Source organism: Hylaeus anthracinus, unplaced genomic scaffold (assembly GCF_026225885.1).
Source record: "Hylaeus anthracinus isolate JK02 unplaced genomic scaffold, UHH_iyHylAnth1.0_haploid 11989, whole genome shotgun sequence".
Classification (NCBI taxonomy): Eukaryota; Metazoa; Arthropoda; class Insecta; order Hymenoptera; family Colletidae; genus Hylaeus; species Hylaeus anthracinus.
The window spans coordinates 2826513-2852097 of NW_026534337.1; the positions used below are offsets into that span (position 1 = coordinate 2826513).

General features: G+C 30.3%; 1 protein-coding gene across 1 annotated transcript in view; it reads left to right on the top strand.

The window, feature by feature from the left end:
* Window positions 1–1579: 1579 nt before the first annotated feature.
* The window catches only part of LOC128888019 (armadillo repeat-containing protein gudu), a 50082-nt gene continuing 26076 nt past the window's right edge, over window positions 1580–25585 (top strand). The window contains exon 1 of the mRNA XM_054144601.1: window positions 1580–1597. The gene's annotated coding sequence lies outside the window, so the exon portion shown is untranslated. The remainder of the gene's footprint in view (window positions 1598–25585) is intronic.

Here is a 25585-nt window from a genome sequence, read left to right on the forward strand (position 1 = left end):
TGTTGATAATAAAACTTGTAAATCATAATTCACGAAATTATGGTGCCTAACTGATTGCATTAATTGTAATTGTTTTTTTATGAAGATAGAACATATTATAAATGTAATCAAATAGTATAGATTTTTGAGACCATAACGATATAATTACCAATGTTACTTTTTTCTTATGATTTGTTTCAATAATAACAAATATTCTTCGTAAAAATTGTTGCGATCGTTTCAGTTTTGCTCCTCGTTGCAAGTATAATTATTTTTGTCTGTAATTTTGAAATAAATTGAGCACCAATTCATAGAGACTTGCTACCAAGAATTAATTCAGCAAGTTAACTGGTAGGTTAACGAATTTTCTGGAAACGCCAGTTTCTTAAACTGTTACAACAGTGGGCCGAGACGTTGTCGAAGAAGTAGTCCAGATTAAAGACATAATTTAAATCTACCAACGTATTGGCCGAGAAAGCGCGGAGTTTACGAAGCTGAAACGAAACCCTGAAATATTAGTGAACGTGGTGGCGCACGTACACCGTTCGAGCTAATAAAGAATTAAATAAAACAAATAATGGCGAACGTGACGCTCTGAGAACGACGAGGTTTTCGCATCAGGAAGCTGCTACTGGTGCAGTGTGTGGCGGATCGACACGAAAACGAAACTCGTAAACTTTTATGATCTGACGCGAGTTTTGCTCCATTCGCGCAAAAAGAAACGTTTCAATCGCGAGAAACGTTTGAAGTCTAAAATTCGCAAGAGGCTGCGGGAAAATTACAAAGGAGAGCAAGCTATTCTTTTTTCTTAAAATGTTAAGACGACTTATGAATACCAAATTAGTGACTTAAAATGATAATGATAAAACTACACGACTATAACGACTGGAATATCGACAGCTTTTCTAAAAGAGATCAAATAGTCACGCGTTTTAAATACATAATTGCTTAGATATCGTTGATTTATTAGTGGAGGTTTCTAATGCAACATATTTGCAAACTTGTTCCTGTCCTTGTTTAAAACTATCTTCTGATCAATTATTATTTACGTATTTCTCAGATTTCAAATGAATGTTTACAGTTGCGTAGAGTAGAAATCCTAATATTCCATTTGTTTGAATATTTTCTTTTAAATTGTATAGCTATAAAGGGTTTCCCAAAAGGTGCTTCATGACTTTATTTTTAATAATAAAATATGTCTGTCGAAGTAGTCGTGATAGGCGATTAAACGACGTTACCTTTCACATTTAATTGTAACGACTTGTACTTTTATTTAAAATTAAACAAACATGGATATATTCCATACCATTCAAGTTTGATTAAAAAACCAAATTCTCGAACCCCTTTTTGAAACTCCTTTATAATTATAACAACTGGGATAATACAAGTACAAAAAGCGATTTTCATATAATATTGAGATGTCTTTGTATTGAAGTATAGGATACAACAGCTGAAGAATATTTGTAGAAATATATTACATTTATTTTAAAAATTATTTATAATGAACAATGTAAAGAACATTGATAAGTTTTTAATATATCATGAGACATAATAATATGTGTCGTATGTTTATGAAAGTAGCCAGCCGAGCCCGCAGTTCACTAGGACCATTCCACTCGTATGTATACTGTACCTCTACTAATAACATATCAATATTTTATTAACCGGTAATCTATACCAAAATAACTTATTCTGTATTTTCGTAATTTTACAAAATTTATGAAAAATTGTAATTTGAAATCACTATTGTTTACTATATCTTATATATGTGCATGAACTGTAAACAATTTTCACTTGGGTAAATATCAAACTTGCTTCTACTTATCACAAATCTAATATAATTACTAGTTTTCCTTTAAAATTTTAAACATAAACTTAAAAAATGTAAAATAATAAAAAAATTCTTGATTATTTAATAATTACTCTTTTTTTAAGTAGTTAGTGACAGAGTATTATGATAAAAATATACATATAGATTGTCCTTTTAGATTGTTTATTCCAAATTTTTTCAGAATGCATTTTTCAAAATGGGGATTTCTTTATCGATTATACATTTTCATCAATTCTCTGTCTAATTTTTTCATTGGCTAAACATTATCCCCGAAAGTAAATAAAGGTATATAATAAATAAAGGAATTTTCATTTGGCTTGCTCTCGTTACCAACAAAGTTTCTTCTTTTTACCAAAAACTGACATATGGAACAGAAAATTATAATTAATTGACTTACAATGTTGTATTCACAACTGTCCGCATAACTAGAAAATACTATCCTTGATAGAAACGATAAATTTAGTATTTGTAATTGCACGATACACGTTCAACCATACCGCACCTCGGAAACCTGACGCTATTTAATTATTTCGATGATATATTATCAATTCACTTTGTAATACGAATTGCAAACGACCGCTTGTAGGTTATACCATCGTAAAATACACGTGAAAATGTAGAAATATCTCGAGGCCGAAAGCTTCTCCAAGTGCAGTCAGTGCAGAAAACAGTCAGCGAATATCTCTTTGAGCTCTTCTTGCTCGAACTCCACACCACTTTCGTACAACCCCTTTTCTATTCATTCGATGCAAATAATAGAGCTTTCGAACCACAACTGAACGTTACATGTATTCCTTCTCTTGTCCCATTTAATACATACCTGTGGTATGCAATTTCATTGCCTTTGATTACAAATGTTACAACAAATTTCGTTGAAAACGAAGAGAAACGTTATTAAAAAAGAATTTGTAATTGAAAACAAACGCCGAGATGAAAATAATGGTGAAATTAATATACTGTGCCCAGCAATTAACTGAAAATTAATTATAAGTTTAAATGTTTTATTTCAATGGGAAGGTCTCTAATGAAAGTCTCACGGAAAATGCTGTAATAAATGCATACAAAATTGAAATATCATGAGAGAACAAATCACGACAGCTGACTGATTCATTATATACATTATTCATTATGAACAAAATTCTATTTATTATATATTGTAATATAGCGTTCGTTTAAAATTTTTAAACTAAAATTTCAAAGTAAGGTAAGTATAAATTGCCGTATCTCATAAAATTGAAATTAGTTTTTTTTTTTTGTTCAGTTTAAACATTTCAAATAACAAATACAAGATTTATATCGAAGTAAATATTCATAAAAGTTTCAGAAATTTTTTTAATAAACCCATTCGATATAAAATGATACCTTTTTTTAAACATATATTTTTATATGATACATTTATTTCACGAACATGATTTGTGTAAATATAAACTCTATTGGCTCATTACTCTATTCTGTCTATCTAATTCAGTTCCATACGTAAACGTAATAAGAATTATTTCTTAAAGATTGCGCAAATTCTAGAATCGAAACGTATAGTAAAGCATATACATGCTGTATATGCATGTCGTACTAAAAGTCACACAGCACTTTAATGAAGAGTGTAATACAATTACTTACAAGTATTACTAATAAAATTTTATTACAGAATATCGAACTACTTTATTACTATGTGTATATGTATTTATTTAATTGTAAACGGTAAGATGGAACATTTCGATTTCAATAAAGGGAATATAACGAAACGAACGCATCAAATTCAAACGATTGATTTATGCCGATGCGATTGATCCGTTTGTTTGACCTGCAAGCATAAAATCCTGTCGCATTTTATGAGCTACGATGGAAAATCCTTTATAAAGCGCGCTGAAATTCAAACAACGATGGATGGAGGGAAATAAAAGACAGACATATGGCGTTTTTTTCTACGAGAGGGCATTGGATCAAGATATTGAATCTCTTGGTCCCAGAAGACTACTTGTTATTGACATCTGCTAGACAAATTCATTTACTTTTCTTTTTTATACTTTTCGTTCTAACTTGAGCATCTGCATTCACCTTCCATTTCTTAATTCTATAGTTCAATTTTAAAATTGATTTCTTTTACAGTGAGGAGCACAATTATAGCACCATCCATATTCTTTAGCGTTTCGGACATTGAGTTGATATGAAATACAATCGTATGAATTTAACATGTCAGAATCATCAAGATTAAATTTTTTTCATGTGAAAATATTACGTAGAAACTATGAAGGGATGTTCAAATTACTTGAAGTCTTAAAAAATACAGCATCTACGTAAGAATGCAAGTTTTATCATACTCTAATGATACCAATCATATTATTATGTTATGTCTTCTGTCTGACAGCGTTACGACACTTTTTCTCTTGCTATTTGATTGCAAGATCTGTATCTATAAAAATATGAATTTGCATAAATATTTGCAGTCTAATGATAATAAATATAACTAAAACGTACGACTCGAAGTCGAATAACAAATGTGAGATTAATCAAAGGATAAGATAAGATTTTCGTAGAAAAGAAATATAAGAATATTTAACTCGATCCATAGAATTCTATAAGTTAATTATAATGTAGGTGATATTCCTTCCAGATCATTATGTTTAATTCTACATAAATAGAATTTAAGTTTTTAACAGAAATATGATGAAAATTTAATTTGATTATGTTTCACTCTAATACGTCAATTGGATTCTGTCCATAATTTAAACACAAAACGTTTATATCGGCAAAAAATATATGTAACTATGTTTTGCAGTATAAAAAATAAACATTACTTTAGTATAAACGTTACGACTTTAGATTTGAGACTGAGACTGACTTTGAGATTGATTAGATTTGTCTAAGAAATATTTGTGATTTAATATGCATTCAACTCATTTAACATTGATCACATTCTTCATTATGTAAGTTCCAGTAATATCAAAATGAGACATTGGTTTGTTTAAGATTCATTTTATAAGAAGAACTTTGTGAATTAAATAAATGAAATGTATACTTGTGGTAAGTAGACTCAATGTTTTATTACATTAATACCATAATTAGGTACTTTATCATTCGTCATAGAGTTAAAAAACGACAAAGTAAACATTGTGAAATATCTATCAAAGTTACTTGCTGCACACTTTTTATCTAAAGATACGTGGTGTTACATTTCAGCTGCTCGTCACAGTAATTAATTGCTATTATAATATTTACACACACAAGGTAACCGAAATCTACAAGTCGAAACAATTACGATAAATTATTGCTCGTTTTTTAGAATAGTTGCGTTTAACATTTAATTTTTATACGCGCGTACATTCACTTCCACGGATATCCTGTATAATTTATATCTGAATATACGTGAAATTACATTTCTGATATTCGTCAAAGTAATTAACCGACACGCAACTCGTAATAATTATGGAATAGCTTTCAAACTTTGCACACATGTTTTAAAATTAAATTGCAATTCCAATATACACACGTACACACGAGGTAACTGAAACCTGTAAGTCAACAAAATTATGATAAATTAACGCTCGTTTTAGAGAATTTAAACGTACAACTTTCAATTTTAATAAGATACGAATTCTTCTATGGAAATATACCTTTCATGTGAAGAAACGTGGTGTTACATTTCTGCCGTTCGTCAAAGTAATTAACCAACATTCAAACCGCAGCAGTTACGGAATTGCCCCATCGCAGAAAGGAAATACATTTATCACCGACAAGCTTTTCATTTCAGTACTAAATGGCAAAAATATCGATTGCGCGTCATACGATAAGATTTCACATCACGCGACGTGAATGAACCGATGAAATTGTATTATTACTTTGCAGTGCCCCTACCATCGCAGCCGATCACCGTTTACGTAAACCATCGTATGATCCTGACGTTGCTTATTTGATACATTACCGCTTCACCTGACACTTTCGCCGAACGTACATTTACCTGAGACATAACGTTATGTATACTTAGAATGGAATGATATGCAGGTTATCGTACAAACTATCTTAACGACTGAAGATTTTTCTCGTTACATTTGCTGAAATATGACAGCGTTTTTCATTGGTGACGCATTCGATATTAACACGCGTCGAAAATTCCACGCCGTATCAACAGCTTATGCTGGAATGACGTGTCACGCACGTCGAAACACTAAGCTATGTGAAAACTTGGCACCCGACTTTTCAAAAATTAATTTTTTTTTATAGAAAATGATAATATTTCGTTTGTACTTGATTGTTCCACCAATAGTTTTGTTTGTACCTTTATCAATTATTAATTCAAAAAATTCAAAAAATGGTCAGCACCCGACATTGAGATTTTTAAAATCTGCTTTTTTCCTATTCTTTAGAATCGTTTGTACCCGTTTGTACCTCAATAGTTTAAATTATATAGCAATTGTTAATACGCGTAAGAGTGGAAATCGTCAATTTTCAAGATTTTCAAAATCTGATTTTTCCATATTCTTTAGAATCATTTGTACCCGTTTGTACCGTATAAACCGTATAAACAATTGCTTGTAAAATTTAAACTATTCAAGTACAAACGAAACGAAAAACGGTACAAACGGGTACAAACAATTCTAAAGAACAGGGAAAAAACAGATTTTAAAAATCTCAATGTCGGGTGCTGACCATTTTTTTAATTTTTTTTAATTATTAATTGATGAAGGTATAAACGAAACAATTGGCGGTACAATCAAGTACAAACGAAATACTAGCATTTTCTATTAAAAAAAATTAATTTTTGAAAAGTCGGGTGCCAGGTTCACATATTTGAAACAATGTCGTTCCACAGTTGAAAAAGTTGGGTTATCTTGGGAAAATAATAATATGTATTGCAAAAATTAAAGAATACTCTTTTTTGATGTTTCGACTGAATATGGAGGAACAAAGTTTACGCCCTGTTTGTATTCTTAAATGCGAAAGAGTACGTGTATTTGAAGCATTCACGGTCCGGTTCTTCTTAGTTGGTACTAATTGAAGCTTCCAGGTGTAAGCCGTATCTCTTTGGATGAGAAACTTTGACTAACTTATAATATACTTACTTTAAGTATAACCTACTTGTAAGAACCTTTGGATAAGATACTTCGACGTTTCGCCTGCACTGCAGTATGTGAAAAGACGAACTGATATTGACGTGTCTAAGAGATTTGGGTCATTTTAAGGTAACTTAAAATTAAAATATTAGAATGCTAATAATTAACTAGAATCTTAAAATAACTAGAACGTTGAACTATTGAAATGTTCGAATTTAGGAATGGTAAATAGATTAAATGATGACTTTCTGGAGTGCACCAATACTAACATCCTCGAATTCGAAAATGCTGGAATTATCGTGTGCTGCCATGTTGAAATGCTAAAATAGTCAATTGCTTGAATAATAAAGAGTTGAAATGGTAGAATGCTAAAACTATGGAATATAAAAATATTAAGTTGAAGGTATATTGGACTGTTTGAGTACTTGAAATGTCAAAGTGCTAGAATGTCGGAACGCTAAAATGTTAGAATGTTGGTATGTTGAAGTGCTAGAGTTTTGGAGTGTTGGATTGTTTGAATGATGGCATGCTAGAATGCGACAATGCATGATGCCTTTACATTCATACCCAACATTATTTTATGAAATAATAGATAACTAGAACTTAGCCTTAAGTGGTTCCGTAGTTATAATTTATTAATTTTAAATCAAATCTGTTGGTTTGCGATGAATTCTTCCCACGAACAATAATATTAGTGGGACAATATGAACGGAGACTCTATTTTGCTTTCCAATGTTACTTAACAATGTCTCTTTTCTAAAAATAATTTTCGATAAGGAAAACGAATGAAATGACTCGAAATATTCAGATTAGCGTAAAAATTTCTGTTATTTACAAAAGATTAGTTTCATATGCATTCAATGCCACTAGACTGGAATTGAATATAATTTACATAGAAAGGTTATTGTCTCGTATATTTTGTCGCAAGACTTCAACCATAATTGTTCTTATCCACAGAATTTTTCACCTTTTTTGTTCAATATAAATTAATTCTATTTCACAGGTTTATTTTCCGTTTCTATTTACTCATATTACCATTTCTAATTTTAATAGTACTTATTCCTCTTATAAGGATTATAATATATCCTTATACATCGTATAATATTTATTATTGTAGAATTATTAAAACCCATATTGAAATATTGAAACATTATTATAAATATGTAATGATAATAAAAACATATGTATAATATTACATGTTATGTAATACAAATTTGTAAATACTAATTAAATCGGTGTTTCGACCATGAAGTCGTATGATCCTCTTCAGTTGGAGTACAATTTTCAAAACATTATCAACTAGAATAGGGCATTAACAAGTTTGAAACTTATAATACAGTAAAAAAAAAATAATATATACTTATAATTTACAAAAATTTGTAGCGAGCAACAGAATATTTCAAGAAGAGTATAAAATTGTATGCCATAGTATGGTAAAAAACAATTAAACAATACAACAATTAATCGATACACCTAAATAATACACAATTACGTACATTATTAAGTTTACTTCGTATGTTCACAAAAGCAAAAGGAAGGGGCCGGGAACTAAAGGTAGGTATTTAGAATGTAAATTGTATTTTTTAGTTAATAACACATGTATACATGTATTGTAAAGAGAAAGAAATGTTAGTCCTGGAAGGGATTGCACGTCACGCCAGGCTAGACGTCTTAATCTGTCTGCAAGGTCTGCGATTAAACAAATTATTCACCACCAGTGATAGGCAAAACTCTTTTTAGTTCAAATTCTTGGATAACGAATAAAAGACAAATAACTACGCATCTGTCGCACGTTGAATAAAAATTTGAATTTGAATTATAGAATTAAATATTTCACAATGGGCAAATAGAAACTCATTTATTCGATTGACGTCACGAATAAATTGCTATGTTGATTTTAATTGTTAATAATATTGTATCCTTCCCTGTTCGACGCTCATTGTGCACAGATTGAAAAAGCTATTATCACTAATGTTTAAGTACAAAAGTACCACGCACCAACCACAGTAAAAACAGTTAATAATAAAAAGAACAACATGTGCATTTCTATTAAATTATTATTTTTTACGGCACAATAAAGTCAAAAAATGGCGTAAAATATCAACTACATATTCAAAGTGTAGCCGATTCACCATTTTGTCAGCATTCAATATTTTCAAAAGACTTTATGTCATTTTCCGCAAAACAGTGTTTCCTTTAAGAATTTATAACTCTGATTTGCTTCAAATACGTAACCTAGAAGAAAACGTGCACGGAGTGTGTATCTATCACGAAAACCATGCTGCATGTTCAGGTAAACTGAATCTTCCAAAATCTATTATAAAACAATTGTCAATGAAAAAATACAAACAAGTAGTTTTAGCATTACTGAATGTTGTAGGAAAGTCTTGTTCCAATATTCCTTACTATTTCAACAACAAAAATTCTAGAAAATCTGCTATTTCTCAATCATTCAAACTACATAGAAGCAGAACGCCCCCTTAACATTTTCGCTGCGGATGACGCACTGTGTGTCCTTTGCTTTTTTAGTCGGTTTAGTCGTATTTAGACAGTCAGTACTATCTAAGCATTCATGTTGGTCTGTTCTTTTGTGTTTTGTGTTGTGGTTAGACTTTTGGAAAATTTTCTTTCTGTGTTTACCCTTATGAAATGGATAATAGCCTACCGGGACCTTCGGGCATCAAACGCTATAGGGTATTTACCGACGCTAATAGGTGTACAGATGAACAAATGGAAGTTTTGTACATGAATCCGATAGTGAAGATTAAGAAAATATCATAATTGCAGCTCCCAGCGAACGGCTACTTATTTTCGCCCACAGCGAAAGTGGTAATGTATTAGGTCGTCATAAAAGTTCGTGCCATTTATACTTCTATTTCTCAAATTAATATGTGAAACATACCCTTAAGTGTCACAAGAAAAGATAATCTGTCTCATTTCACAATAGTTTTTCACCTCTCTCACATAGTCATTATACCGTTACTAGACGTTTCTGTGTTTTTTTTATTAAATTTCGACACAGTCTTCAGCACGAATTTATGGGACGACCTAATACACATCTCGTATAACTACAACACTTTTTCTTAGTGTTCTAAAGTGGCAGACCACCTTAACGCAGGGCCGACCTTTCCACCTTTCATAGATAAGCTTATTTCAATTCAATATCAATGGAAAATTTGATCAACTCGCAATCAATGAAACGTTCCGCACCCACGTCGCTGTTCGGTAATTTTTTCCCTCAACAATTACAAACCTCCAATTGCAAACTTGGTACTACGCGATATTACTGCGGAGCATTAATTGTATATGTAAATGTAAATTCTGGGCCAAAGTAGGCATTACAAATTAACGCGGCCGTCGCGTAATTAACAAGGCTACGGTAATGAAATCAGAGGGCTGTACGAATCAGGGAAATAATAAAGTAATTATCGCAGCCCTATGACCGTTGCAACTGTTATTGATGCGCGAACCCAAAAGGAATAATTAAAACCAGGCCACGCACGCAACGATTCCGCGCGCGAAGTAAATATTTGGCGGGTTTGGAACAAATGTGTTCGTTGAAACTAATTTTATGCAGCACAGCCATTACGCTTATTACGCGAGCTCATTGTACGAAAAGACGACTACATCTATTGTAGTAGTAGATTTTCTTTAGAATTTTTGTTTTCAAATATTTTTCAACGTGGTAAAACCTGTAAACCATTAAGTATGAAGTTTTAACGGATTCCGATTAGAAATACGCAACATTATTCATATTTCTGCTGCTAGAGATTTACTCCCCTAATTAATAATGCTTCTTGTTTACGAAAAACAAAAGAATTCCTTTTCATTCGTTTAATATGTTAACACTTTACCGATCGGTAACCTATAGTAATTGTTTTATTTCATGAATTATGAAATATTACATAAATTCTATATATATTATATAAATATTATATAAAATATTATATAAAAAATATTAATCCAAAAAACGATTCTGATAGATAAAATAAATGTTGTGTGATACTAATGTTATGAAAATAAAAAGTATTATTGAATTTAACTATATACCCAAACGCTACCGGTCGGTAAAGTATTAACAACGATTGGTATTCCAAAATATATAAAATTTGCTTTGAATATGCGCGCAGCATAAATGCTTGCGTTAGAAAATTTCTTATTTTGTACATGCGTTATTTCCAAGAAACTATGCAAATTGAAAGATACAGTGGGTGTAGAAAGTATTCGTACACTGATCAATTTCCAAAAATACTATGTAAAATTGTAATTTATTAACTTATTTTTTATAATTCTACATATTCTCGGAAATCTCTAGAATAGATAGATTACAAAAAATATAGCAATTTATGTAAGTTGCGAAATTAAGAAGAAAAAAAACAATTAATCGATAGAAATGTTGAAGCAATAAGTATTCGCACAACTGTTTAATTTTTAAAACTTCATTAAAGCAAAAGAAATTTACATTAATTTGGAAGTATATAATACTTCCTTCGTGGGATTTCCTTTTGATTTTAGAATTATTGCAACTCTTCTAAGCATTAAATTAGCTAAATTATTAGTTATTCGAAATGGGAAATGGTTAGTCATAAAAATCGTACAAATACTTATTACTTCTATACTTTTATCCACTTTCCACATTTTTTTTGTTAATTTCACAAATTATATTAACTAGTAAATGTTCTTTGGAGTATATCTATCTTAGAGACTTCCGAAAATATGTAAAATATCATTAATTATAAAAAAAAGAAATTAAGGAACTACAATTTCACACAAAAGTTTTTTGGGAAATTGATTGGTGTACGAATACATTCTACACCGACTGTAAACGCACATTTATTTATAGCAACATGATGGGAAAGTTATTAAAAAGCCGATGAAGTATAATGTATTAGGAATCTTTGACTTAAAGTTTCCGTACCTTATTAATAATTGAATGAAATGATATGCAAAAATGAGTTCTTTTGCTATTTTGCAATTACCTATTCTCTTTTGCAACTATTTTTAACGAGGTATACATATGCTATTCAAAGTTCATTATTTCTTTGTATTATTTAAAATACTGTACAAGTCACGCGAAAAAGCATAGATTGTGAAATTATCAATATCAAGCTGGGATTATCAAGAGCCATCATTTTCAAGAACACTTTTTAGATAAGATAATAGTTTCCTGTTTCTCTCCCGTTTTTCCCTTTCTTAAATGAAGTTGTTCAATTTCCACGGTGGGAGGATCCATAGTTGTCATTTTCCTACAGTTAATAATCTTGAAAACGTCCCATTGAAATAATAGACCGAAATTCGAAGAATTGCTAAAGTTACTAGAGTTTCAAGAATATGGTCCGATATGCGAAGAGTGACACTGGAAACTTTAAAGCCGTATTTCTCGAAACTACATTTGTCAAGCTCATGGGAGAGATATCTCATAAACTAATAAAGCTTTCGACGTAAAATGTGAATAGTCTGTAGTAACCATGTTCGCCCATTCACCTGACTGAACTACTACAGTCCTAACAGTCGATAAAACAAGAGGAAAGTGTAGCTATTTCGCTTGTTTAATTTTGAAACGGCTTTATTTTATTCATGTTCATTTTCTATGCATTAATTCCAATTCAATGGATAATCAGACACATACTTAACCTTTCGTTTGTATTTTTCTTTAGGATTATTGATTTTCCAGTGAATGATAATCACTTTTGTAAGGGTAACAAAGCTATAGTTATTTTATAAATGAAAACAATAATTGTGCTAACGTAACAAAATTTATAAATATTTTTCAATTATCAGTTAATATATATAAGAAGTTTAAACATAATGAATTGTACAATGTCACTCATTGGAAACCAACTAAACATAATTGCTATGAAATTCATCAAGGAAACATAGCATTCGAACATGATATTTTCTCATTGAGACATCTAATAATTTCGTAGAGTTCAACCATTTACTACTTAGTTTAAATCGTAATTAATTCATAGATGTGTGGATAATGAATGAATAACTTCTTGTATAGAAGGTAAAATAATAATTATGCAGTAAAGAGTTAAGAAATATTTCAGTTGTTTAAAAAAAGTAGTTTTGCCAGCAATATATTGTTTTTTGCATTAAACGCATTATGCAAATGTAATATCAGTTTTCTTAAAATAATATAGCCTATGTTATTCTAGAGAAACCAAGAAAGCTACTGTTAAAATTTGATATCAATTGGTTAAGTAGTTTTTGAAATTTTTGTGTACATACAAACAGACACTGTCTCTGTATACATAATAGTATGATAGTAAGATAAGATAAGATTCAGTACCTTTATTTAACATAAAACATCGGATATACTCCATATTCTTTGTGTTTTATTAACAAACAAAATCTTAAAACCCCTATTGGAAAACCCTTTACATCATTAACCACATTCAATACGAATTTTCAGTAGTGCGATAAAATAATGTTAAACAATTGAAAATGTACTTTGAACTATTATTTTTGTTCGCAATTTCATTATATTTGTTAAAAAAAAAGCAGGCATACGTGTATTGAAAAGAGAAGAAAATAATCACTGCATTTAATTGCAAACACGAGAGGTTTACAATGCTTCGTTTCTCCGAAGAGCGAATGGTGCTCCAACTTTTGAGTGACAATATATACAGTGGGTGTAGAAAGTATTCGTACACCGATCAATTTCCAAAAAAAATTATGTAAAATTGCAATTTATTAACTTATTCTTTATAAACAACGACATTCTACATATTCTCGGAAATCTTTAGCATAGATAGATTACAAAAAAAAAATAGCTATTTATGTAAGTTGTGAAATTAAGAAGAGAAGGCAATTAATCGATAGAAATGTTGAAGCAATAAGTATTCGCACAACTGTTTAATTTTTAACACTTGATTAAAAAAAAAAAGAAATTTATATTGATTTATAAGTATATAATACTTCCTTCGTTGGATTTCCTTTTAATTTTATAATTATTGCAACTCTTCTAAGCGTTAAATTAACTAAACTATTAGTTATTCGAAGTGGGATCTTCTTCAATTCCTCTATTAGAGCCATTTTTAAAAGTACTTTCCTGGAAATTTGATGTTTTCTAATTCGTACGGAGCAATAAACTAATGTGTTTACATTACAAACTCTACTGTAAATGGTTCGTTATAAGAATCGTACTTATTGCTTAAAATACTTATTGCTTCTATACTTTTATCCACTTTTCACATTTTTTTGTTAATTTCACAAATTATATTAACTAGTAAATGTTGTTTGGACTATATCTATCTTAGAGACTTCCGAGAATATGTAAAATATCATTGATTATAAAAAAAAGAAGTTAAGAAATTACAATTTCACAAAAAAGTTTTTTGGAAATTAATCGGTGTATGAATACATTCTACACCCACTGTATTAGTAGATTAGTACAATGGCCATGACGTTTTTAGTTCCTTCCTTGGGCCAATAACATAATGGAAACAGTGTTTCAAGGTTATATAAGGTCAAGGCTTCTTCGGTTCGAATCTGTCACGTCCCGCTGCAATTGGCGTCAAGGAAAAATGGGGAAGAACAAACACAAACACTCCTTGGAACTTTCTCCTGCTTTTCTCGTTGCCCCATTTCTTCGACTAACTCGACGAAGTAACGTAAATACCATTATTTTCTCACAACTTTTGGAAAAGTATTGATAGTAGTGGTCGTCGAGGGCACCCAAATAATGTTATTAAAACATTTTTTTTTAAGAATGTTTACTTCACATAACAAATAATTGTGGAATGTGAATGTTTTCATACGTAATAGTAGCCATGGTAAACTATTGTAATAAATAAAATTTTGGTTGTTTCTTTATAATAATTTGTTTCATAGATTCACTTTGAAGTTATCAAAAAGAGTGTTGAAATATTTTTAACGTTCGCCATGTTATTTTTTTCGGTCTAGAGTGTTTGGTTGTAGTACAGGGGATGGCGGCAAAGCTATGTTTTAATAATCTGTTTAACTTTTTGCTTTCAGACGATCCTATGTCAAGTTATCTTGTTAATTATGGAAAACAGAGGAAAAGTTCTACGTGACTACATCGATGAAAAAATGATTAAAAATAAACAATAAAAATTCTATTTATTAGTTCAATATGTTTACTATTATGTATAAAACATTTGTCAAAGTTTTATTAATTATTTAATATGTGAAATGAAAATTCTTAGATAACAATCATTTTTAACCGACTTCGAAAAGGAGGAGGTTACTCAATTCGACATATATATTTTTTGTTCTTTAACAGTGTACTATAAAAGCCATTAATTATTATCCACGGTTCGACTATTGTTTTTCGTCCTCGTCAAAATATATATAATTTAAAAGAGATATACAATTTCTAAGAAGACAATAGACAGTCCAGATATTCACTACTTGTGAGTCAAAAGTAAGTCAACAAATTGGGAAATATGTATATCCAATACCTGCATATCCGTAGCATACTACTGATTATTAGGAGACTAAAATAAAGTCTAAAGTACAAGAATGTGGGATTAGCAGGCAATTTAAATATGACAGTATATCGTACTGTCAGTATTTAACAGTCAATTCTGTGAGACGAGTACTATTGAGTCATAGAATACTCGTGCAAAAATAAACATCATCTATACTTGTAGCCAGTGAAGTTATTAATAAAGCATTTAGAACTAATAATTTCAATGATTAATAACGTTGAATTAGTGTTTGATTCTTCCTGCTTTTTACAAGTACACTTTATTCGAGTTAACACTACAGCTTTTGTTGTACAGTTCTATTAAAAGTCATACGAAGTAAGTGTGATAAAATGATCTAATGGCTAAGAGTGACATACAAGAAAATATAATTGGTACAATAAAGTTGGAACCTACACCTTTTAAGTGTGAAGACTAGAAAGTTCTGTGAATATTTACTGCAAACTTCTTGAATTAGTTGGATGCGAAGCTGACAGTAACTAATAATTATTATGTTAAAATTCTATCTGAAAAAGACTCATTCTCACAGTCTTTTTCTTATACTTTCAGTCACATACAAAATGTGGCTAGACTTTGAAGTATACGATATACGTAGCTATTTTCTCTACATCGTATAGTTAAATCTCACTTTGCCACAGTTATTTTCTTTCTTTAACGACTTTCTCATTCTGCTTCCGCTAACCAAACTTCTCCTGGTTTTTATTAAACAGAAATTGCTAACTGCACGCCGTTTTTTCCGTATCCTTCCCTATTACCCAATATTAGAAAGAATGGCGTGGTTACACCAAAGTACCATGAACACAGATATTTCGTTTAATTTGTATAGTCTCGTAAAACTGTATATCATAAACTATTTCTTCGGTAGAAATGAGTAAATGCGGTGTTATTAATTATTTTAAACATTCTGGTCGATTAAATATCAAAGACTTTAGACAAGTGTCTGATCTTTTGTTGCTGACTTTTATTGACAATGGAATTACCAGTGGTCAACACAATCCTGTTATACGTACGTACCACTGTAGCTTTGAAATTATAGAGTAGAAAGACCTATCAATTTTTCAATATAATTAGTTTTCTATTAAAATGACTGTCACCAAAAATTGAGGCAGAAGCGTTTATGATAATTGGGCGACTTAAAAAGAAATTCTGAAAGCTTGGGTCAAATTGACTGGCATTGATGAATTGGTTAAACTTTACCTTGGCGGACCTAACACTTTACCTCTTTGGCGGACCTAAGAATCAGACAAAAATCTCTTGCAAATGAACTTTTTGAAGGAAAAGAATTATTTCTTTCATTATATTTGAAATAAAAAAATAACGAAATAATTCGTTATTTGAAATATCTGTTATTTAAAATGAATTGATATCATTTCTATTTTTCAATAACTGATTTAAAAAAAACCGGTTTGAAATAAACTATTATAAAAAATAGTTATTTTCTATTTTCATTTCAATTAAAATTTGCCAAATCTCATATATTCTATGTACACTGTTTCGAATGTTTAAAGTTTCTATTCAAGAGTTCAACGTATAGCGGAACTTTGATAAATGCAACTTCGATTATTGTACGGGGACCTCTTTCGTTGCATTGCACTGACAAGTGGAAGTGATGGTCACTTAAGAGCGAATGAAGTTGCAGGTGGAAGTAACAGGTAGCAGTAAAGGTAGGTAACGGAAATTTATTGTATAAATGGAGCTCTTTATTGGATTGATTACCTCGATCATTGAATCTCGATACTTGCAAAAGAACTTTCAGTTCTTCCAGGTAGTTGCCGGAGGTCTACTGCACCTGCATAACTCGTACAAACTCACATACTCGTTACGTCTGCGTTTACTAACCAATGACGACGAAAAATAAATCCATTGGAGTAACTGAAATATACTTTATAAACATGTAAGGATATTACACACTTTTTGCGAGTATTCATAGAAATTGGTTTAAACTTTGAATTATTTGATAGACTAGATATTTATGATCTGTTGCCTAAGATTGGAAAACTGGTGGAAGAGAAAATTCAGAACATTCCTTGTTAGGGTAGTTCCAGTTTTAACCTTTAACTGCTACAAGTTCTTTTTGCAATTCAGTTCAAGTCTGCAATGTTTTTTAAATTATCAATGAAACATTGATAATTAGAAATCTTTTAAATTGAGTAAGGTTGTGACTGTCATCGATATTTGCCTGGTTCTAAGTAATCGCTAATTTATGATTCTCACTAGGCCATGATATATCAGGCCAAAAATTAATGTATTGTCTAATAGTAATGTCTACAAAAGGAAGTGTTTATATTCAATCGACTGCATCCCAATATATTTTTAGTAGATTTTTGAAAATTGCTCCATTCAAGGATCAAATATGTACAATATCAAATTCTGAATAGGTCAGAACATAGGATTAATGTAGGTTAGTCTATAAATTAGTTCTTATAATACTTATCTTGGTTTAAACGATAGCTGAGTCCATATGAACTAAACAAACACTTGGATTTGTTGGCTCGAATAAATATGAAGCTCTAACTCGTGTAATATTAAATAAACTTTAATTTGTAAGAATAACCAAATAATGTTCCATTTGAATACAAGAGTAATCTTGAAGAATCATCCCATATAGAGTTGTTGTACAGAGCTATTTAGAACAATATTAAATTACGAATTCTTAAATAAAATAAAAAAGATCATTTCAAGGTATAAATACAAAATAAAGTAAACTGAAATTATCGAAGAATTACTTTGAGTTTTAAGACTAACTTATAAGAAACATTCGCCTATATATTGGATGTAGGAATTAATTTTGTGCCTTTTTAAAGTAAATTTACCATTTGTTTATAAAGAAAAGCCATTCAAATTGAAATCTTTCCTCAATCACACACTTCAAGAAGAAGGTATTCTTGGAAAAACAAAATGTCGAAACAATTCGTGTGTTCCATTACTACGAAAATTTGTAGTTATTTTAACGTAACTAAATAGCGACTAAATATTTCTGTTTAAACTACAGCCATAAATGATCGAATGTTATGGCATATAATTAATTGGACACCTAATAATTTTCAAGTACACTTAAAATCTGTTAGAAAAATATCAATCTTGGCAAAATCTGGCGATTGTTAAGCAGATTGATAATGTATCGTTGAGACTTAAATTTTGTCTTTAGATTTATTGTAATGAAGATTAGTTTGAGGATCTAGTCTACCTAGGACCTACTTAAACTATACTTATAAACGCTATGAATGTAAAGGGGCAGAATTAATTTTTAATCAATGAATTAAATGAAAAACTAGAAATATTTACCTATATTCTAATTATTCTATTTTACTAAGAAAATCAATTCGAAAATATCCATCTAGGCTAGAACACCTTAAAATTTAGTTTCGGTGAGACAAATGGGAGCATCATACTATGAGAAAAATAAGCAATCTCAAGTGAAATGAAATTTTGATGAAACAACAGGACCGATAGACCTTAAATAAAAGAAAAACTGTACTAAAGGGAATGGCCATCTATGCGGAGCTTTTTTATATTCTTTGCAACCACTTTCTCGGTCACAGCGTTTCAGCCGCATCATCGACGCACGTCATCCGATGTCGCCGTTGGGGTGGCGACGTCGCGACGCCTGGCGTCCTTTTGGCTTCCTACTTGCTTATTTCGCCCCGTTTATTTCTCCAGAACGATATCTATACTTATTTACGTAGAACATTTATTCCGATTCAAGGACTCCTTCTCGTATGACCTCTGAAATGAATTGATCCCAAGGGACAGTGAAGGTTTGTTTTGTACAGAGTTTTCCAAAAGGGATATTAGTATTTTGTCTTCTAATCAATTAGCTGTTTTTGGCAGTATATTCGTCATGGAAATGTAACAATATTTTATGTTATGACGAGAGTATAATAAAGAATGAATAACAAAATATACAGCATTATTATGAATAAATTGTGTACAATGTGAACAATGTACAGTCAGTGTAATAAGTATTCGTACAGGAACCATTTATTTTAAATTTGTTGCTGTACGAATACTTCTTACACTGACTGTAGTTATTCTTTTCTTCATACATGGATATCTGTAGGTATTCAGATAATAAAGAAATTATAATGTGTTCACATAACAACTTCATCGCAAACAAATTTCATTTTCACACGTTCATCGTCTCAAAACAGTTACCAACAAATCTTGTCAATAATAAAATTAAAAAATAAAACAGTCATTTCAACTTTATTCTACATTTCAAATAGACTGCGAATGTTTATGTATTTACGGCAAATTAAAATATGGGTAAATGTATGATAATGTATACAAATGAAAAAACATATAAAATATCAACAATAGTATATTAGGTGTAGAAATTAATTCTGTGCGTTTATATTTATTCGTTTATAACTGTAATTTAAATAAAAATATTTACATAATGTATGTTGAATACATTCTACAATTAATATAATAATATTGTTATTTCATTTTGCATAAGTGCACATACCTTTTCCTTATGTTTAGCATGTGTTTATTCTATTAGTTTATATTATAAATGTGTATAATCCGCAGTCTAGTGATTACAATAAAACGTGAAAGATGCTATTGTTTAAGGATTCACCACGAATATGCTGGCAGGAATATCATATTATTTAAAAGCAAAATGATAGAGTCCTTTTTGGGGAACCCTTTATTAATCCCTGTCATCATTATCATTACTGTTATATAATGTACTTGATTGTTGAATGGTTCGACATGGATTTGACATGGAATGACTCGTGCTAGTGGTCTCTGTCTACCTTTTTATTTTAGACGAGTGTTTCCAAACGAAAGGATGACAATGTAAGTGTAAAATAAAACGAACGACAGAGAACGAATGGAGCCTCGTTGCAAGACGTGGCCCAGTTTCGCGGGGAACTCTTCATCCTATAGAACGCTTCAAGAAATACTTTACTTAAGTGAAATGTAAACAGAAGGTAATGGATTCTGAGCAAATCTTGGGGTAATTGCATCTGATTTCCTGTACAGCTTTACACGCTTTCAATTACACCTTGATCCACATGAAATTGTAATTTCCTGGAGATATTCATAACGGGTAGTCTCAATGTAGAGGTATCTACGAATATAATTAGAAAGAAGATTGTTCGCTTGATCGATAGAGAAAATGTTTGATCGCAATTATAAATACATGTAATGTGATGAGAAATCGAGGATCCAATTTAACATTTAATTTTCAGAGCAGATTCTGCATTGTTGTATACCCATTTTTGTTACTGACATTGTGTATCATTTGAAATATGCATTTAACATACTCTTGATTTGATTTTCGAAGAAATTATAAAGGCAAATAATACGGAATATTATTATTATATTTTTAAAGTAACATCTTCACCTACCATACACTGGGAATATGGAAATTGTGTTTATACTTGGCAAAATAATGGGCAAATTCCATTAAGTATATTATAATTACTATAATATAATTTTGACGTACTTTGTACAATACTGACAAGTAACACTACCCAACTGTAACTCACTGATTTGAATGAAAGTTAACGTTCTTATTAAACACCGAAAAATATTAAATACGTGTTTTTTTGTTTCAACTAAATACGCTTTTTACTCCCAATACTCTTAACAACTCCCAAATACTACGACATATACTTATAATTATCTTTGTCGACTGCTTCAGTCATTGAAATGTTATGCTTTTATTATTTTAAAGTTATTTTCTTACTTATTAATTTTAAAAAATTTGTGTATGCAGTCCAGATACGGGGGCTCTACTGTATTTTTAATTTATCACGACGCCAGCATAAAAGAAACGTCCACCATGAAAGTAAAAAATAATTTTACTCTACTTCGTATCGATCACCCAACATTTTTCTTTATAGAAAAAGTAGGGAGAGCAGTAGGACGATGATAATAGAGAAACACTGCGTTATTCAATATAAAACAGCGATTTTTTTATCTGCAACAGTAAGCCCGTAATCACTGATTACGCATGATCGAATCGTGGTTGAGACATTATCAAGAGACCGTTGAAGCGCAACCACGATGTAAACATTGTCGAAAACGCATTTACGTACGCGCATAGGACGCGATGATTCGTACACGATAATTTCGTTGATCAGATTTGAATAGTGTTTCGAATGGTTGGTTGAACTGGTGTCGGAAGTTGACGACATTATCGCTATTAGCAGTAAAATATCATTTACTGCTGCCCATCCGTCATTCAAAAGTCATTAATGTACGAATAATTGCGAAAGAGTGACACACGAGTCCCGTGTAACGATGGAATTATTGCACTGGCTGGCTCGATCGACGTTTACAACGTTGCTATCATCGCTTTGTGAATCGAAAGAAATATAAACAATGCTTAATTAAAACGAAGAGAAGATAATTCTTAAGAAAGTATTCGAAATTTATATAGCAACAGTAAAAAAAAAATATTTATTTTAACTTAAAATTAATTTATGGACTAAATGATTTGACTATAAGTAAAGCAATGCACAGAATAGTTTAATGAAATGTATTAATAATAATTAAATAATTATTTAACGAAATGATGTTTGCCAATCTTAACGCAAACATTATTTATTGCGTTCTGACTCTACAATTATTGTAATTAAAATTAATATATAAGTTTACAAGTTTAGATTAGAAACAACTAGAACAATATTAGAAAACGATAGTTTTTTAATAAATATTGGTAACTTCAATCAAATTTATTTAAAGTTTAGGAAGTTTTACTAAAGAAATATGTATATTCATCGTACTTTGTTAAATACCCAAAACTTGTAGCATTCAATTTCGCTTTCAATTTTAATAATTAAATTCAAGTTTGTCTACATATATTTTGCATTTATTAGATTAGAAAAACAAAAAAAAAACATTGCTTTTGGTATCCTTCAAAAAGATTACTATTTCGACTCACTGCACATTTTATTGCTAGACTTCTTTGTTTAATAAATTGACGTTTTTATTAATTTGACCGCTATAACTAATCTTTATTGATTTACTACCAACTATATTATCAAGTGTCTTGTTTATCTAGCTGCCAATTAGCTTGCTAAATCTTTCACGTTCATATTTTCCCGTACTACTAATTACTATTTTTATCCTAAGAGTACCTAAAAAATGATTGAAAGGCTAATTAAATAAGTAGCATGTACTTGTTTGGACTAAAATACTATACATATGGAATAGTTAACATTTGTTTTGAATATAACAAGAAACATATATTCTTATATTTTGAACATTATATAAATTTTTCGATTATCTTCTAATAATAAAATTCTTTCACTGTAATTCAACCATCAAATATAAACAGCCACAGTAAACCACATATTATATAATTTTTCTAATATTCCTTAAAACTGAAACTTATATTAAAATGATAAAAATTATGCTACTATTATAATATCACAGACAGAAACACCCAAGTTTGATAATATCATATCAAAAAATAATAAATATGCATCGTACACAATACAAATGTTATCGAGTTACGTAATAGAATTAATAACAAATGAGTATGGTTTGAAAATGGTTCTCTACGGGCTGCGACTGTAGTCGCGAGGTTAAAACAAGCCTAGCCATAAAGCTCCAGCTAATTCTATCTTGTGAACTTTTTTAAAAGGTTTGCGTGAATACATCTCCTAAGATAAAAATATTCTTTGGAAAGTTTTTTGATATCCGACCTGCTGGCACCATGTAAAGTTCTTTTTAACCGTCCCACCATCGTTAAATCATTTCAAACGTTACGAATAGTGAGAAACTTTTTTCCTTGGGCTCAGACCAGTTCGACTTCTCAAAGTTCTCTCTTACGATACGTAAAGACTAGCACTGTTGCCTAATTTGCCATTGCATAATAATTAGATTGAGAATAATATGCATTTACGACATATTGTATATGAGTCGAAGTCATTGTTTTTAATATAATACAATCCGAGAGACCATCGAATTGCCATCTGCAGAAAGTATTATTAATAACGATCAACTTCGTGTTAAGCGTTATTTTGTTTTTCTTTTTGTTTCATTGATTTTCCATTCCACCTTGTCGTTCAAAAATTGTATCTTTGTACTAAGCCTTCTGTTATTAAAAGTACTTTTCTGTATTTGTAAATATTGTTCACGAGTGTGTCCGATCGCGACCTCCAATAGTATATCAATAGAAGAAATATATATATATATATATATATATATATATATATATATATATATATCATTTCATAAATTGATATAATAATATTAATATCTTCTTTTGTCTAAGTATATATACCGTGTGTGGCAGGACGGGTGGTACGACCGAGCAGAGGTTAATATTACATGTAAAAAAGAGTCGAAAAAAAGGAATAACTGAATAATTTGAAAAAACTACAGGTAAATTTTGTAAGAAGTTTGTTCGCTGTTCTGCATGAGAATTTCAGATTCCATTATCATTCCTCAATTTTTTGGAATCAATGACTTATTAAATTTTAATAGAATAGAAGTAATGAATAATGGACAGACACATTGGCCAAATTATTTTAAATTGCGGTTTTTGTATTAAATGTTTTATTCGCTGTTTCATAATGGAACATTGCCAAACTGCATTTTACGAAACGTTCTTTGTATGGATGAAATATAAATATAAACGGTTGACATTAATTTAATTACCATCTGGAAACGTAGAAGAGATGTGTATTATCTCGGTTATTCTCAAATCGAATAAAAATCTGGGTTACAGAAAGTTAAAATATACATTTCCATGTCACTTCGTGACAGATGAAACCGGTGAACATGAATGTAAGTATGGATTCTTTTTAAGACATTTATAGCATGTTTCCTTTCGATGTACAGAACGTTTCCTTTGACGTAGGCATCCAGAATATCTCTGTTACTTTTGCAAATAGGAAAAATATAATTTAAAATAAATGGTTCCTGTACCAATACTTATTACTAGACTGCGAAAGTTTATGCACGATAAATATGTAACATGCATATGCAAAATATGCATGAAAAATATGCAAAATATGCACAAAAAATATGCAAAATATGCACGAAAAATTTAAATAAAATGTAGTATAATAAGTAATATATTAGTATGTTACAGAATATTCGCTATGTACACATATATAAAATACTTTTCACAATAATTCTGGTATATTATAATTCACGTGACAATAAATTATGAGCATTTTTTCCAAGTTTAATGGTGTTAGTTGGTGGCGTTTGTCTGTAAAAATTAATTTACACGCGGAGAACGATCGCTCTACGTCACACGAAGTAATCGGTGCGTATTTAAATTTAGAACAACATTGTTCTGGCACACTTATTGGTCCTTGAATTCCCTCGTTATTTAAAATATTAGAAATTTTCGATAATGTAGAAAATCTTTCTTTTACATTTTTTTTCTAATCTTTTCACCGCAATCACAAGGAATACTTTTTAGATGTATTATACTATTCATATGCTCCTCTGTTTCACATGAATTACCCAGCTTCTTCGATTTTCCTCTTGTGTGTACCGGAATTTATGTATTGGTTTAAATGCGATTTCCTTTCACACTTCACATTTTTATTCCAAATTTTGCAATGAATGCTTCTGTCATCGTTATCATTATCGTTAATAACAAAATTAGAATCGGTTTTTATCCAATTTACCATTAATGTTTTTCTACTTTTTTTTTAACTTCTGGCGTTTTTAGAGAATTAAAAGGCACTTAAATATATTCACTTCTTCACAGACATCATATTAACTGCGATAATTGAATCGAAGTGTTCGAATTCGAAATACAACTATCACACCTAACGGTCGATTAGCAACACAAGGTTACAGAAATATGGTATCATATGGCCTGTATTTGTGTAAACACTACACAATTATGGTACGAAAGTATGGTGATAGACGAAACTAATTTGTCGAGATAAATATTTCACATAAGCACGATAAATAACATATGCAATATATTATTGCATATATTTTTAAACATAAATATCCAAAATATGCAACATCAAAAATATATTTTTATTGCACTCTAATTTGAAAACAAATTTCTGTCTGCGTCCCATTCTTTTAACTATTTCCTATAAAAATATGCATTTGCATAAATTTCCGCAGTCTACTTATTACACTGACTTTGTATCCAAATTTATTTTTGCCTAAGCCTTCTAATTAATTCTGGCAAATCGACTTTACTCGTGAAATCATTACTAATATGTGATAATAAAAAACTGATGGGAAGTCGCCATAAAACTATCGTTAGGTTGAGTAAGAACTTTAAGAACAAAAAAAATGATCAACATTATAATTTATTCTATTATATC